At 43.3% G+C, this 18,459-nt stretch overlaps 1 long non-coding RNA gene across 1 annotated transcript in view; it reads right to left on the bottom strand.

The window, feature by feature from the left end:
• LOC136863412 (uncharacterized) overlaps positions 1-18,459 on the bottom strand; it is a 707,299-nt gene that overhangs the window by 346,584 nt on the left and 342,256 nt on the right. The gene's annotated exons all lie outside the window — the stretch shown is intronic.

Genomic DNA, 18,459 nt, shown 5'->3' with positions numbered 1-18,459 from the left:
ACCCCCCAACCTCCATGCGCGTGCGCAGTGGTAATAGGAACGAGAGATGCTTGGAGTTGTTCTTGTTGTGGAACACTTCCGGTTGTTCCTGTTCCCGAAAAATACAATGTTCCAAATAACAATTCCAAAATAACAGTCCTGGGTTTAGGAGGTGGAATAGTTAGAAAATATCAAGAAATATTTTGTCAAATAAAAATGGTTTCCTCACTGCGAGTTTTATGCTCTGTTTTGATTGGATGAGCCTAAACAAGGTAAACTGGTACTAGGAGCAATATTGCTTAAGGAGGCTTGCCAGGCGGAGCTGAATATGTGGACCAAGAAATCTGCACTGAGTGGCATAGCCTTTACTCATCTGACGGTATTTATATATTTAAAGTAATTCTTTCCTCTTTCTTAATCTGTTTACCCTCCAGGGTTGGCTATTCCCTCGGACTTAGCGAGGGATCCCACCTCTAGCGCCTCAAAGGCAGTATCCTGGAGCTTCAGACTCTGGGCCGGGGATACAACCAGTACCCCGCCCAGGCGGCCTCACCTGCTATGCTGAACGGGGGCCTTGCGGGAGGATGGGATGATTGGAAGGGATAGACAAGGAAGAGGGAAGGAAGCGGCCGTGACCTCAAGTTAGGTACCATCCCGGCATTTGCCTGGAGGAGAAGTGGGAAACCACGGAAAACCACTTCCAGGATGGCTGGGGCGGGAATCGAATCCACCTCTACTCAGTTGACCTCCCGAGGCTGAGTGGACCCCGTTCCAGCCCTCGTACCACTTCTCAAATTTCGTGACAGAGTCAGGAATCGAACCCGGACCTCCGGGGGTGGCAGCTAATCACACTAACGACTACACCACAGAGGCGGGCATTTAAAGTAATATTAGGACATAATCGAATACCTCTAATTTACAAAATTACAGACAGGCGTAAACAGCGGTAAAAATAGTGGTGGTTAAACGCAGCGAGAGTTGAAAGGTACAATGATTAATAATCAGTGTCATGTCATGGATACTTACCGCGAATTCGCTGACTGTCGATTGCCGACTAAAACGCGCGCCTCTTACATATTCATATTTCGCAGGTTCCCTTTTCTGTTCCCTTTGTGTTCACAACAGTTCATTGCACACAACGACTACTGTGGTGTCCAGTTCCATGGGTAAATGGTTAGCGTGCTGGCCTTTGGTCACAGGGGTCCCGGGTTCGATTCCCGACAGGGTCGGGAATTTTAACCGTAATTGGTTAATTCCGCCGACACGGGCGCTCGGTGTATGTGTCGTCTTCATCGTAATTTCATCTCCATCACGACGCGCAGGTCGCCTATGAGAGTCAAAACGAAAGACCTGCATCTGGCGAGCCGAACTTGTCCTCGGACACTCCCGGCCCTAAAAGCCATACGCCATTTAATTTCATTTTTTGTTTTACTACTGTGGTTTCACAGAAATCGAAACTTCAGCCAACCAGCGGTGTTAGTGAGGTTCTCCCGCTGGAGTGCAGGCGATTCCTAACACTGTTATTTCGGCACAGAATTTTGCGGCGTACTATTCATTTGAAGAACAGTTCCGAGTACGGAACGGCTCCAAAATAACTGTCGTGTTATTTTTTGCCTATCACTAATAGGAACAGATGTGAATGAGAGGTTACGGAATACAGTCGCACCGTAGAGGAGCTGAATGTGCGGCAGCGTCACCAAGGACTGCTCGGTCTGGTCATCCACCAGTAAGTAACGACAACGTTTAGCGGAGACGGATCGATACCGAATATCCTATAGCACCGCCCGGGAATGCGAAAAATTGCTTCAAGATGGATTCCACACGTTTTAACGGAAATGCATAAGTGGGTACGATATGACACTTGCAGCGCTATGGCTGAAGACCTAGACTCATCAAACAGAAAATGTAACAGGCCATAGCAAAGTGTAGCTTCCACCGAAGTCCCAGTCTCATCCATGGCTGTGACAATATGGAAGCTGCTGGGGTATGGGTGGTGCTGAGTAATGACATTTGGAGCACAACTAGTGTCCGAGTGTTATGGAAGATATTGCTCATAGGATCAGTCGTGCAGCAGTGGCACATTCTGACCCAGTGAGGAAAGCAATGGCAAACTACCTCACTCCTCGTCTTGCATAGTATGCCTCATTGGTTCTTGTGGTTTTCCTATAACTGAATAGCCTTTGGTGGTGCTATTTGAGGATCCAACCAGCCTCTGCCCTGATGACCTAACAGACAACAGTAATAAGAACGTATTAAGTAAAATTGCGCTATCGAATTCACGGTTGCCTTGCATGATCAAAATAAATACATATATATGTAAACTCAATTGAAAAACACTTTTTCGAAGCCAGTACATACTACACAATAACAGTAACTAAAAATTGTCTTCACCAGCTTAACAAAATGACATCAACAAAGATAGTCCCTAGATAACCGAATGGTGGAAAATGGGAAGGGAAAAGTTATACGACGAGTAAACAAGAGAAGGAGCATACGTCTTAATACACAGGCTGCCTGCTTGCTGTGATGAAAATGAATTACTGTCATCGATCACTACTTTTCCAAATAGTCTTAATTCATTATTTTTGTTAAGGATTTAGGCCATCGCTGGTTTTCGGTTACGTGTTCACGCTCGTATTCATGGATACCTGCTATTAGTAACGGTATTCGAACTTCCACTCCCTGGACGGTGTAGCGTCCCAGCCCAATTGAGCTTTGTAAGGAAACTACGTACATTAACTAAGAACCTGATATGTAGTATGCAATTATTCAAATAAAATATCCAATATTTTAATTTCTTTTCCACTTACACAATTATAATAAATGCTATATAAAATAATGCCACAGAGAAGCGGATCCAGTTCTTGGATTACACACATTACCGGCAATTATCCGTGATGATGTCACAAACTTTCTGGATTATGGAGGACGGCAAATGGATCAATCTGAGATAAGCAACCATATTCCGGAAACGATCGAGTCAAAAGTTAATCAACATTCTACCCATCTAAGTCCTTTTAGCTGCACAACAAATGTTCGAAATGTCATCCCACTGCGTCAATGCAGGCGTGGCATCGTCCCACAAAGTTCTGTCGTACCCAGTGTCCTCTGAACTGCGTCTTGCCAAGAGATCCTCTTCAGTCTCGACAGGTGTCTAATACACAAGGCTTTTCACATGACCCCACAAGAAGATATCAAGTGGGATGAGATCATGTGAACCAGTGGGCCACGAAACAGGGCCTCCTCTTCCTATCCACTTTGCAGGGGATGTCTGATCGAGGTGTTCACGAACTCTCAGTCCAAAGTGAGGTGGGGCTCCATTATGTTGGAACCACATCCGTTGTAGTGTTGGCTAATGAGTGTATGATTTGAAGCAGTGTATCGATTCATTCAAGCGTCCGAGTGAATCGATTCACAGGAACGGCGAGCTCACGGATCAGCGAGACAACACACACTCACGGTTCATTATCGGCACACTGGACATTGGCGGGGAGCCGAACTTCCGCTGCAAGCGAGACATGCAGAGCCATGGCACACTGAAAGAATCCTACGCAATCACGGATTAGTGAGATACAAGGCACACACGGTTTGTTGTCGGTACACTGGACATTGGCGGGGAGCCGAACTTCCCGCTGCAGCGAGACATACATAGTCATGGCACAGTGAAGAATCGTACGCTATAACGGACTCCCATCCTCAGCTCATTTTAAAATAACACCCACTTGCATTCACTGTCCTCTTTGTACAGGGAGGTTTAAATAACATATGGATTTATTTGCAATGTTAGAAAGGTAGTCAAAACATAAATCCGAAGTAACCAGCTAGTAAATCAGTAGGTTATTATGTTATTCTACTTATTAGTTTAATGAATCAGAAAATGCGCTCCGCAGTGCCTACCTGCTGCTGCATGAGGGAGCATCAGCAGTTTAGTTAGCAGCAGGGTGTCATATTTGTCACCCTCGCTCGCCGGGAAGCCAAGGTCAACAGGATAGCAGTACAGAGAGAGCTTTATTGGTGGAATACGCTTTTCGCGAAGGCGATCGGTTTACAGAAAATATAAAACTAAAATTTCAGGCACGGTTTCCTAATTCAAAGTGTCCAAACCGGGATACCGTTCAGGATTTGATAAGTAAACTTCGTGTGACCGGCTCACTTCACGATGTACCGGGAACAGGCAGGCCTACACTTTTAACAGACGAAATAGGACTGGTGAACTTAAAGTGTGTGTGCATGTTTAGTTCTCAGCCCGAAGGCTCGTTGGATCCTCAACAGCTCCGCAATCAGCTGTCACAGATGGCCTAGGCGTCATTGAAGAGGCGCACTGGGGAAATGAGGAGTGAGGCAGTTTCCCGTTGCTTTCCTCACCGAGCCAGAAGTTGCTATTACACATCAGTCTGCCAAGCCCACTGAAATGCATGCACCAACTGACCCTATGAGCAACATTTTCACACCATTCATAGCAGGGACTGGCTGCATAAGGAATGGCATTACTAGCATCACTCATACCTCGGTCACTTTCATTTTGTCAAAGCCAACGATGAGACTGAGACAGATCAATGAAAGTAACAACTTAAAGTGAATATCATTAATTATGTGCAGTCCATTACGCAGGACTCTTCAGTGAAAGTCTTCGAAAATATGTGCAGACGTGTTGAAGTCTGTCTTCGAACACAAGGACAACACTTCCAGCATCTGTTATGAATTGCTGTGGCGAGTACAAAGTTTACTGTTTGTTTTGTTACAGAGGGCTTCTTTACATCCTCTGCTGATAGAAAAAAGACATATTTTCAAAGATGACCGAACGAGTTGGCTATTTAGTGGAGTTGTTACTTTCTGAGAACTACGAAAAATCACACGTCTGTGTAGAAAATTTGAGCTGTGTCGATTATTATTATTAATATTAATATTATTTAGGTATTTTTTTACACTCTGTCTTAGTATAAGGAGGTACTGATATACCAGACTGGCATTTTTCATATATTTTATTTTAAATTATTTGTCTACTATTAATATGTAGGCTAGTTATTGGGAATACATACATTTATACATCTAATTATGTATATCCAATGTAGTTGCTACTTCCTGACAACCGTGGAAAACAACAAGTGAATGTATAAAATTTGAGTCAGTTAGTTTTTATTATTATTATTATTATTATTATTATTATTATTATTATTATTATTTTTTTGCTAGCGGCTTTACGTCGCACCGACACAGATAGGTCTTATGGCGACGATGGGTTAGGAAAGGCCTAGGAGTTGGAAGGAAGCGGCCGTGGCCTTAATTAAGGTACAGCCCCAGCATTTGCGTGGTGTGAAAATGGGAAACCACGGAAAACCATCTTCAGGGCTGCCGATAGTGGGATTCGAACCTACTATCTCCCGGATGCAAGCTCACAGCCGCGCGCCTCTACGCGCACGGCCAACTCGCCCGGTGTTTATTATTATTATTATTATTATTATTATTATTATTATTATTATTATTATTATTATTATTATTAACTACGTAAGTTTTGTACTGTAATAATACAGTATGGTATTGCACAAGTACCTATTCTTTTCTGCATTTTATTTTTTAATTTATTTGTTTTGTATTATATACTTACCGTGAATACAATGAAATGTCCAAGTTCTTCGAAATCATCTAAGAAAAGGCTGGGCAAACAATTGATAGGGAATCTCCCACCTGGGTGACAGCTCTAAATGCAGATCATTGATGATTGTGTGTATAGATTTTTTTCATCTAATTACATATATTTAGTGGAAATATAACTTGGGAAAAAGGCTTTGTAATACCGATGTGAAGAGGTGGCTGCAGGAGAAACCTGAACCTGAAAGGCAGTTGACACATAGGAAAGTAGTTCATAGAATGAAGACAGATGACAGCAGCAAGCACTGAATGTTGTTGCTGCTGTCTTATCAGTAAACACTACACAGATGCAACAGGAACGGTGACTCTAATGTGCCGTGAATCGAATCACTGGAATATCCATTGACGACGGGCAAGTGGTATGTGTTCCACTGCGGGGCAGGGAGGAACAACTTTGGACTCGAATGTTTCTGGACTACCGTTCCTGTCATCCATCATCCCTGAAAGTTTGTGACACACTGTATCTGCCTACCTTAAAATACATACAATTTAACTGTCCACTATTACAAAATTGAACGTGATCTTTCTCGATACTGGCTGAAAGTAAAAAACCACAGAATTCTTCTCAAATATAATTTGTAAAGCAACGTTCAGACATTAACGGAGAAGTTAGAGGAAGATCAACTCGCCTGAGAGATATCACAATACGTCCGCGTCTTCATTATCTCATCTTTTACGCGGAGACAGAAGACATCCATTACCCACGATGATTTTCCAAGAAGAGAGGTTTTTAGTTTTTAATGGTTAACATCTGGAGCTCCGAGACCAGTAACATGTAACATCATCAATTACACCCCGGAAGTCCTCTGATCTAATGCCTTTAAGAGGTTTCACTTGAATATTAATTAGTGCATATGAACTCTGTAGGGCAGTAACATACTTCCTGGTTACGGCCGCTCTACAGAAAGCAAAACAAAAACTGCAAACACTAAGTTCAACGACATTAAAAAGACGAAATGGATTCGCTATCTTCAAGTTCTAAAAAGGTGAAATGCCACATTCCTGTGAGACGGCGTTGCTATTATACTAAATCAATCAATCAATCAATATCAATCAATCAATATCAATCAATCAATCAATCCAATCAATGATCTGCATTTTGGGATTGCAGGTTCCCTATTATTCACGGACTACTACTACTAAAACGTTTCCATTCTTCGACGATGACGCCGTCTCTCAGGCCAGGAGATTTGTTACCGTGAAGGAGATGCTCGGAGAAGGTGAGGGGTTGGCGGCCGTGGGCTATACTAGGAACTGTCCCAGCATTCGCCTTACTGCAGGAGAATGAAAAAGAACGGAAAACTATTCTCAGGAGAGCCGACGGTTGGGGCCAGCTGTGAGGTCCAGCCCTGTTCCGTCTCCCGAATGCAGAGGCGCAGAGCCACGGTACAGCCGTGACCACCCCTCCTCTGCTCGGTTGGTCGGTCGGAGTGCAAAGTTGTCGGACCAAGGACCAGCCGTGGCCACTTGAGGGCCGAGACCCATTATGCATCCACCGACGTATCAAACGTTTCCCTTCATGAATTATTCCACTCCCTACTTCCTCTTTCTACAAACGAGTATTTGCCCCAATTTGTCCCCTTAAGTTCGAAAACATTATCTTCATCTTATGATCTTTTCTACTTTTACAAATTTCACTCACTACTAATGCCATGGGCTCACGAGAGTTGGAGCGGTGAAAGCAGTTACCTCCCTTTCACACAGGCTCAATGCAGTTCCTAAGCTCGTGCTAATAACACCTCATTGCCGATAAATATAAGATTTCATAATCACTAAACTGACAATGGCCTCAACAAATACACATATTAAATAGAGAATAGCCACTAACTTACAAGAATATAAACAACGAAAATAATATTCAGGAAACAAACACGTAAACCAGCAACAAGTAACACAGCTAACACCACTGAGAACAAGTCAACCAACGTGGCGATAGCTTCCTGATATGTGGCATAGCAACAGACGATGTTCGAGCAGCGTTAGTGAACTTTTTCTCGCCGGTGGCGCTAAACGTGGGCCCATCTACAGAAGGAGCGAGCAGGAACCCAGGCAGGTTAGTGGCGAGACCCCGAGATTAAGCTAATAGGGCCCATCCACTGCTGCAGTGACAAGTTTATCTCAATGACCGCAACCCGCCTACCCAACTGAGCATCACAGCCGTGTTAATAGTCATTTCTACAAGATAAAGTAAAGTAGACCCATGTCCTCGTCGCGAGTTGGTGCAGATCCTTTCAGGCACACCAGCGCTCTGGCAATACCACAAATCGGAGGATGTAGACATTTCTAGGAGATGATCTCTCATCGTTTAACGATAGCAACCGAGATAAGACGAGCGACGTCACCAAACGACAGTGGTTCGAATTTTTGCCAACAGATATGAGATCTTCCTTTCGGGTTAGGATTCCATATAAACTAAAGTCCCTGTTTGTACGAATACAAATTTAAAATTTAGCAACCAGGTTCACTTAAAACCTAGGCTGGCTTCTATAAATGCGGGTGGAGATATAGCCTTGAGGTACACGCGAACCCGGGCCGCCCAACAAGCGTGCAGCCCACATGGACACAGCCAAAGAACTGGTGTGGCCTTGTGGCGCTAAAAATACAACAGCGACTCAAGAGAAGACTGCACAGACATCAGAATTGGGCGTGGGACTCAAACCTACAACCAAAGACGGTCTTGTTTGGGGAAGTGATTGGATCGGAGGTGTACGGTCGAGTACCGCACGAGACTAAATAAATGGCTACTGCTCGAATGAATGAATGTCTCACACGAAAGACGCCGTCAACACAGAAACGTAAAGTGATCATAATCGAAATCGTATGGCCTCACATCGTACTAGCATCAATAATGTTATTTTTGAAGGAAACTAAGCAGCACAGTCGTAAATGACTTCCAAGTTGAAAGCACGTGAGTTCTGATATCGACCTTGAGTTTAACGTGTAATTCACACCACAGGAATACGACCTTCCATTTCAGAAAAATCATCTTCTAAACAATATTAACTACGACCATCACCACTACCTTTTTTTGCTATTGGCTTTACGTCGCACCGACACGGATAGGTCTTATGGCAACATTGGAATAGGAAAGGCCTAGGAGTTGGAAGGAAGCCGCCGTGGCATTAATTAAGGTACATCCCCAGCATTTGCCTGGTGTGAAAATGGAAAACCACGGAAAACCATCTTCAGGGCTGCCGACAGTGTGATTCGAACCCACTATCTCCCAGATGCAAGCTCACAGCAGCGCGCCCCTAACCGCACGGCCAACCACTACCAAACGCACTTGGAAGGCACAACGAGTCTTCTCTGAAATAATGCTATACAGACCTAGGTTATGTAACATATGGTAAGATGACAGTGTTTGTGAAGGTTTTAGGGAGATAAGAATATATTTAGCGATGAAGACTGTTCGAAAACTATGATTTTATTTTATTTTTTACAATTGGCTTTACGTCGCACCGACACTGACAGGTCTTTTGGGGACAATGGGATAAGGAAAGGGCTGAAAGGGCTAGGAGTGGGAAGGAAGCGGTCATGGCCTTAGTTAAGGTACAGCCCTAGCATTTGCCTGGTGTGAAAATGGGAAACCACGGGAAACCATCTTCAGGGCTGCCGACAGTTGGGTTCAAACCTACTATTTTCCGAATGCAAGCTGACAGTTGCGCGCCCCTAACCGCAATGATCAAGCTTATGGAATTGTGAATAGATCATATTAGTTGTAACGATTGACTCACCACAGCTCACACGCGTAAGTTTGACATGGTTTATGGCTGTACATTACGAACTGATGTTCTAACTATAACGAGAATATCAATCGTAGCCTTACCTGAATGCTCTTCAGAGAATGTGAAAATAACTAGTGTGAGCCATTTAAGTGAATAAAAGCGAGTAATTCCCTGGAGGTGTAATTTTTCACAAGCGAAAGCAGAAGAAGAAGAAAAAGCAATACGGCGTGAGTACACACGGCAGCAAAATGAGCGAGAGTGTTGTTTTTACATACAATAAGTCTCTGAGAATTTACTGAACTAAACGTCCAACTAGTTCTGTGGCCTCGTTTAGGTCTAACCATCCTCGTCTTGGTCTCTTCGCCTCCATGACCCACCACCGCTTTCAATCAATCAATCAATCAATCAATCAATCAATCAATCAATCAATCAATCAATCAATCAATCAATCAATCAATCAATCAATCAATCAATCAATCAATCAATCAATCAATCAATCAATCAATCAATCTATCTATCTATCTATCTATCTATCTATCTATCTATCTATCTATCTATCACTACTGATCTGCATTTAGGGCAGTCGCCCAGGTGGCAGATTCCCTATCTGTTGTTTTCCTAGCCTTTTCTTAAATGATCTTAGTCTTAGTCTTTATCTCCCCACGCCGAGTACTTTCGTTCGATTGTTTCCACTTGTTTGTATCTGCAAACATTCTCACTACTTCTAGCTCATTCTGTGTCCACTCAGTTTTCACTTGGTCTGAAAACATGCAAGTGTAAAGATAATTACGTCCGTGAGCTGATGTCTTTCTTACGGAATACTGCTGCGCCTTCACTCAGTCTCATTTAATATACTACGATCCTGGGAGAATTCTGCCTGTTCCAGTTTTGTATTCCGAACCAAACATTCAATTCTCTTAAGTTTCTTCCAAACCGACATTACATTAGAGATGGAAAGACTAATTTTCATACCATATTCATTGCACCTATTTTCAAGTTCCAAGATATTACACCAAGTCGTCAGCATAGGGCAAACTGCTTACTGAATCCCTCCCTGCGACTTTATGCCTTTCAGTATATGGTGCATGTAAATTATCAACAAAAAACGTGTCTAATCCCCTGTAAGTACCTTGAAATTCTTCCATCAATTCTCACTGCAGCCCAATTGCCTTAGTGTCTACTCCTCTCGTATCATATTTCAATTACCTGACGCATACTGAAAATCTGATACTGAGTGCCCCTCTGTGGTCTGAAACCACACTGGTTTTCATCCAATTTACTCTCAACCACTGATCGAACCCTCCCTTCCAAACGGAAAATCATCTCCAGGACTGCCGACAGTGGGGGTTCGAAACCACTGTCTTCCAGATGCAAGCTCACAGCTGCGCGCCCCTAACCGCACGGTCAATTCGCCCGTCTTTTTCTTCAAATGACTTTACGTTGCACAGACACAGATAAGGTCTTATGCCGATGATGGCACGGGAAAGGCCTAGGAGTGGGAAGGAAGCGGCGTGGCCTTATTTAAGGAACAGCCCTAGCATTTATCTGGTGTGAACATGGGAAACCACAGAAAACCATCTTCAGGGCTGTCGACTATGGGGTTCGAACCCACGGACTATTTGCTCGGTGGAGCTATTTGTGACACGCCGAAATCCTTCATGACTTCTCCTTGGATTCAACAATTTATTTGTTTCGCTCAGTTTCTTTCATCTACGTACAATTCCCTGTCTGGAGACTTCCTTTTACATTTCCAAGCTGCCTTCACTTCATCATCGCTTTTTCCCATCTTTACACCAGTGGCAGCTCGTGAATTTTTTTTAGGGGGATCACAACAACATTTTTGTTTATGTCTCAAATTGGCAAAAAAGTAACATAGGTAGGCCTACTAACAGTTCCTTGTACGGTTCCTTCTCCCCCTGTAACCGAGGATAATGTAGAACAAAAGTAATCTAATTGACTACACTGCGAGCACTATTCTTGGTTTTTAAACAGCACGAAGTTCACCTGGGTGTTAGTATAGATCCAAACCAAACCCCATGGCCTACCAAGCGACTGCTGCTCAGCCCGGTGGTCTGCAGATTACGAGGTGTCGTGTGGTCAGCACGACGAATCCTCTCGGCCGTTATTCTTGGCTTTTCTGACCGCCAGCTCACCGTCAGATAGCTCCTCAACTCTAATCACGTAGGCTGAATGGACCTCGAACCATCCCTCAGATCCAGGTAAAAATCCCTGACCTAGCCGGGTAAGAGGCAGGCAAGCTACCCCTGCACCGTGGGCCGGCTGTCTTAGTGTACAACAAAAGTAAAATTCATAATAGCTTCACTGCACTATGAACATTGAAGGATGGGAGCACTATTCTTGGTTTTTAAACACCACGAAATTCACCTGGGTATGACGAGAAGCATAGAAAGAATGTGTACCGCATTTACCGGTCGAATTTTTAAAAATAATTATTTCCGAATCGACCTCAATAGTCAGGGTTCTACTGTATCACATGTTAATTATTCTCATTTTGCACTACTCTAAACAATTTAGCATGCAGTACAACCAACAGCACCAGATCATGCTTATTCAAATGATAGCATTTAGATTAGCAACTCACGTAAATGCTGATTATTTGTATAGGAAAGCAATCCTTCTGTCCTTCAATCGCGCAACTTTCTCAATCACTTTACGACTGAAGTCTCTGATGTTGTTGACAAATCTCTTCCCAATAGCCTCTTTTGAGCGAGTTGATCATTGGAGGATATATCAGCATCCAAGTCCGTGGTTCAGTCCCTGACTTTCTCATTGACAGTCGTCCTCCAGTCATGGTGTTCCTCCGAAATGTTTTAATTCGTTTCAAAGTAGAAAAACACCTCTCAGGCTCCGCTGTCGTCATTGGGGTTGTGACAACAATTCGGAGTAATTCACATACTTGTAGAAATGTGTTCGTTGTCAAGCAGAAACTGCAACATGGAAAGTCTAGTTCAATCTTCAGCTGTGTCCTATTTAGGCAGGGATACATATGCGCCACTGTATTTAGTTTTGTTTCTGGAAAAGAGTCTGAATAGACACCAAACGCACGCACATCCACCAGACTAGAAGCCAGTAAGTGAGAACGGAACGAAAATCATTCTTCCATGTGAACAGTTATTACATCACATACTTCTTTAACAGCTACTGAACGATCTGAGTTTTTTTCGCCTCTTTTGAGCGAGTTGATCATTGGAGGATATATCAGCGTCCAAGTCCGTGGTGCAGTCCCTGACATTCTCAACATGCCTTCGGAATTCTGAAATATGTTATTTCACCTTAACTGCATCGATATTTCTGTACTGCAGTAATTTGAAAAAATGTCTGCATGTGGCATCAAACGGTGAAGGAATTGTAGCCAAAACATACATTCCGCACCTCTCAAACTGTACAGAAGCCCGGAGCTGTCCCGCCTCGTAACATTCTATTAAATTGTCCGTGTTTCATATACAGTTTGGACTAAGCGAGCTGAGAAATTCCATCGGAAGCCTCTTCCCTACCAGCGAATCCAAAACTTTCGTTCTCTGCGCTGATCGAGAAAAGAATTCCGGAAAGGCTGTTACGATGGAAAAAAGATCCTACACGAACTATTTATAGATGACGCTTTCCGAAAAATTAAATTGAACTGGTGGGCATAACAATGGATGTAATACACTTGAGGGTAAATCTCCCTTATTCTGGCCTGCACCCCGTTTCTACACCCACTTAATAGTGCCGCTCCGTCGTAGCACTGTCTGTCGTTCCCCACTTGGCGTTCTAATTCTGCATGAACTATTCCAAAAATAGACTCCGCGTCTTGAGCTTTCGGGTTGACAAAACCCCAGAGTCTTTCTACCGGAACCCCTCCAACTTCATATCTATAAACAATGTAGAAACATGTGTCGTTTTATCAGCCATAACTGCCAAATAATGAGCGGCATGATATTTCATCTCTGCACACGCTCAACATGCAATCAAGAAGCTAATTTTGAATAGTGTGGGAAGTACCTTTATAAACGGTAGCACTTTCCAAATGCTCTTTCACTGCATTGTCAATAGGGCTTACAAAGTTTACCAGTCCCCTGAAAATCCCACGATTATCAGAAGTATCGATTTAATCGTGGCCACGCAATGACAGTTCGAAAGCTCCGCAAAACTTAACACAGTCGATTAATCTGGATAGGATATACCTATTTGCATCGACTTGCTCATTGTTTCTTAATCGATTCACGGTAAGCGGAATCCAGCTGCGTGGTGATATGGACACGGCATAGCATAGAGAATTCAATACTCGCGTTTTTGTGTGCACGAGAATTTTCACTTTTATTTATTTTTGTACTCAAATGAGCAAGGTCTGTGCACGCAGCTTACTTCCATACACTTCTTTCTTTGTTGAACAACAAACAGGGCAAACAAGAAAACGCATTCCTATATCTACATCCACAGAGCCATTTGCGTGTTTCGCCTATACTCGCGTTTGTCAGTTTTTGTAACTTTTTCGATAATCAAATCTGGTCTGTCCGGTCCAAGCCTTTTAATTTCTAACTTATCCTGATAGGTTAATAGGGGAGGTGGCGAACCCTTGTGGTCAACTGTAATACTGTCACTGGTTTGAGGGTGGCTCTAGCAACACCTCCTAGATATTGTAGGAGGTGTTGGCTCTAGACGGCAAGGCACGTATCTTACCGTGCTCCTCGCTAATGGGAATATCAGTGCATAAACCATGACGTCATCTGCTTTGTGCATGCGTATAGTCTTCAGGACAATAGCGCATTATCCAGTGTGCTCGCTGCACTGTCAGTCAAAACGAACAACTTTCGGTGTAACGGAGCTTCGATATAAGTCGAATGCTTTCGATCGATTGTCGAAATCAGGTCGAAAGAAATGAAAGTTATCCATGAATGCGTAAATATGTATTAAAACTGGGTGTTCACGTGCTGCTGAGAGCCCACCGCCACTGCTTTACACACACATGTTCTTGCTCCCATTCGCTTTCTATATCCTGAACCTGCTCACTGCCTACTGTTTGGAACTTTTCACTAATTTCCTAGTACCGGGCGAGTTGGCCGTGCGCGTAGAGGCGCGCGGCTGTGAGCTTGCATCCGGGAGATAGTAGGTTCGAATCCCACTATCGGCAGCCCTGAAAATGGTTTTCCGTGGTTTCCCATTTTCACACCAGGCAAATGCTGGGGCTGTACCTTAATTAAGGCCACGGCCGCTTCCTTCCAACTCCTAGGCCTTTCCTATCCCATCGTCGCCATAAGACCTATCTGTGTCGGTGCGACGTAAAGCCCACAGCAAAAAAAAATTTCCTAGTCCAGGAGATTTTCTTTCCCTTATTCGTCTAGAGACAGATTTCACTTTCTCTATTCTAGGCCTAGAAATACTTAGTTCATACAGATCAAATAGTGGTCTGCATCATCGAAAAATCCCCGGAATACCCGCACATAGCTAACAAATTTCCTGAATTCATTATCGGTTATATTATAACCTATTATGGGTCCCGCTCCATGGCTAAATGGTTAGCGTGCTGGCCTTTGGTCACAGGGGTCCCGGGTTCGATTCACGGTCGGGTCGGGGATTCTAATCGCATGTGATTAATTCTTCTGGCTCGGGGACTGCTTGGTTGTGTTTGTCCCAACAATCCCCTCTTCAAATTCAGACAACATACCACACTACTAACCACCACAGAAACACGCGACAGTAATTACATCTCTCTGCAAAGAGTTGGCGTCAGGTAGGGCATCCGGCCGTAAAACAGGGACAAATCCACATGTGCAACACAGCTCGCACACGCGACCCGACATGTGTGGGAAAAGCGGTGGAAGAAGAAGAATATAATCTATTATGATCCGGCGTCCCTATCCTCCCAAGTGTAGCGGTGTTTGGCACTATGTTTGAACTGCTAATCTGATACTAGCAAAGAAGTTCTGTAAACGTTTCCCATTCCATATCTTACCCACATTTATCCATCACCCATCGCCCATCAACACTACCCTATCCCTGGCTACGTCACACAGTCTTCCAACTACATCCTAATCTGCACCCTCACATGCTGAATAGACCGAGACTAAAAATAAAAATAAATAAACAATAAAAAGTCGATAGCGATTGTTTCATGCAGCAAACTTTCCGAGCAGGTTAACGTGATTTGTCCTTCGTACATTGTAGGGAGTTTTAAACCCGTGGTTATTTGTTACGCCGAAAACTCTTACTTAACCGATGAAACCTAGATTATGTCGTTTATATTAAATATCTATCACCGGTTCGAAAGGATGTCTCTAGGTCGGTATCATTATAATTTCCCAATTTACGCGCGAATAATAAACATAGTTTTCCTTCCTTCCGTGATATTCCCACTATCGTTAGTGAATGATAAACCCTACTTAGGTACCAGGCTCTTCTAACCTGCTATAAGTTAGGGAACTGATGTTTGTACCTATTTCCTATTTGTTTTTATCTGATGTAACGTGCTCTTCTGAGATGCGTAGGTACAGTCGCTCGCATAAGTATTCGTCCATCTGTCTTTTTCGTATATTGAAGACCAAAAATGCATTACAAGGCTTCGGCTAAGTTCTGAAACAAATACGCAGTGAATATGCAATATATACGTACAATAATACCAGCCGAATATACAGGTAGACTTCGCTATACGCGATAGTTACGTTCCGCGGAATTGTCGCACATACCGAATTAGCGTACATCGAGAGTCATTTTATATGTTAAAATATAGGGTTAGGTTTCCGTTTGGTCACATATTAAGTTTAAAGTAGCAAAGATTCAGAGTATTTTTACAAATAATAACCATTATCATGTTTCTGAAACGTATTTTAATGCAAATTTTATGCGCTTAAATATTTAAAACTGAAACACAATAATAAACTAAACTCTGCATACAAGCTCTTCGCTTTAGCTTGAATAGCAGCTCCATAGAGAGGCATGTGTTGTTGGTTGGGATGCTCAATCCAATCCATTCTTTCCACCGCTTCCGAGCAAGGCTCACTAGTCACGTACGCTATAAACGATTGAGCAGTTTTCGAACTGATTCCTTATTGTCATGAACAATTCTCACAGTGGATTCACATTCACTGAATGTCAACAATACGCTCACCTTTCTCATAGCGATCCAAAACTTTTAACCTTGTTTCGAACGAATACGACTTTGGTATGCGCTTCTTTCCTTCGATAGACACACTTTCTTTCCTTTTAGCCGGCGTTTTTAATACGAAACCTGTCAAGTGCAACTTCCCAGCTCTACTGACCGGAACAAACACGACAGAAAATGCGCTTGCCCCGTTTAACCTTGGCGCGCGACGTACTGTAGTGTACGCATGTCTGTACCCGCCTAGGCATTACAGCTTCCACGTACTGTTAACAGATGGCAGCACTAAACTTAAAACCTAAATCGAGTATATGCGAAATCGCTGATAACGAATCCGCGCATAACAGGGGTTTACCTGTACCTCTTGCACGTCAATGCTCTTTAATACAAAATCATGAGTGTGGTTGGGCTAGGAAATTGCAACGTAAAAGTATTCGTTCGTCTTGTGCACTGGCTTGTATAACGAACACGTGTCACAGTGTCGGCGAGTCAATATCTAGTGCATGCCCCGAGTACGACCTGTTGTTGAACGCCAACGAATTATCCAACTACACCAATTTGGTAATTCGCAAGGAGTAATTGCTCAGAAAACAGGAATACCGCGAAATACAGTCGCAAGTATCATTCAGCGATACAAGACCAGTGCAACTGTGGTCAACAGAGCAAGAACTGGGCGGCCAAGGAAGCTGACAGCACGCGAAGAGCGAAGCATTATACGCACCGCCCAAAAACAATCCCCCAATGTGTCTGTACCTGTGCTTCGAACAAACTTCCACTGGGAAGAACATCAGCACCGACACCGTACGACGTGTGTTACACAGAACTGGTTTGCAGGGGCGTACCACCCGGAAGAAGCCCTGGATAAGTGAGGTGAACCGTAGGAAGAGGCTTGCGTTCGCCAAACAGTACGTTATGAAGCAACCAACATTTTGGAAACGTGTGTTGTTTATGGACGAGAGGAAATTGTTTATTTAATTGCTCTGGAAAGCGACGTGCATGGAGAAAGGAGAATGCCGAGCTCTAAAGTCAAAATCTGCACCCAAGCGTAAAATATGGAGGAGGTTGCATAATGGTATGGGGGTGTATGTCGGCGGCTGGGGTAGGCAACTGCCATATAATACCTGAACGGATGGATAAGATGGTGTATTAGAATATATTAAAGCAACAATTAACAGCCAGCGTAGTGGGTACTTCTTCCAGCAAGACAATGACCCTAAGCACACTACTCGTGTTGTTAGGGAATGGCTACTCTACAATACACCTCATGTGCTGCAGACATCACCCCAGTCCCCAGACTTAAACCCCATAGAGTATTTATGGGCGAAATTAAAATGTAAACTGAGCAAGCAGCGTATTCCAAATAAAGAAGCTCTGAAGCAATACTTCATGGAAGAATGTCACAAAACAGGCCCGGAAGTGACAGAAAAACTGGTGACATCCATCTCAAAACGCCTTCAAGCCGTAACTGATTCCAAAGGTTGTTCGACGCGCTAGCGATACTTAGGACTGAACATTCCTTGAGTTCTTATTGTGGACGAATACTTTTGCAAGCAGTGCAATTGTTTTTTATTTGTTCCAAATGCCCATGCTTAGGATGCTATAAATTATGTCCTCAGATGATCAGATGGCAAATAAAAATACTATTACTTCTTTATTGTATTGTATTATTTATTGTATTAGTGCTATTGGTCCTCACATTACGAGCGCGGCTGTGTCATGATAGCCAAACGCGCAGTGCTGGGCGGACAAGCAGAGCGACAACTTTGATATAGCACTTCTGAGCACAATGCATGGCAAATTATATAGTACATTATTTTATTTCCATACATCCTTGCTCTAATTATGTTCTGTTGCAACACGGGCGGGCCTATGCATTCCATCGTTACCAGTGCATCGTCGATTACCAACAGATTTTCCAAGTTATTGTTATTGTTTATTGTAGGACATCGAATAATATAGATAATAGGTTGCAGTATATAAAGACAGAGCCTCTGTGGCTCAGGCGACAGC

Source organism: Anabrus simplex, chromosome 2, assembly GCF_040414725.1.
Source record: "Anabrus simplex isolate iqAnaSimp1 chromosome 2, ASM4041472v1, whole genome shotgun sequence".
NCBI lineage: Eukaryota > Metazoa > Arthropoda > Insecta > Orthoptera > Tettigoniidae > Anabrus > Anabrus simplex.
Note: the sequence above shows the minus strand (reverse complement) of the source record. Positions and strands in the feature narration are given on the sequence as shown.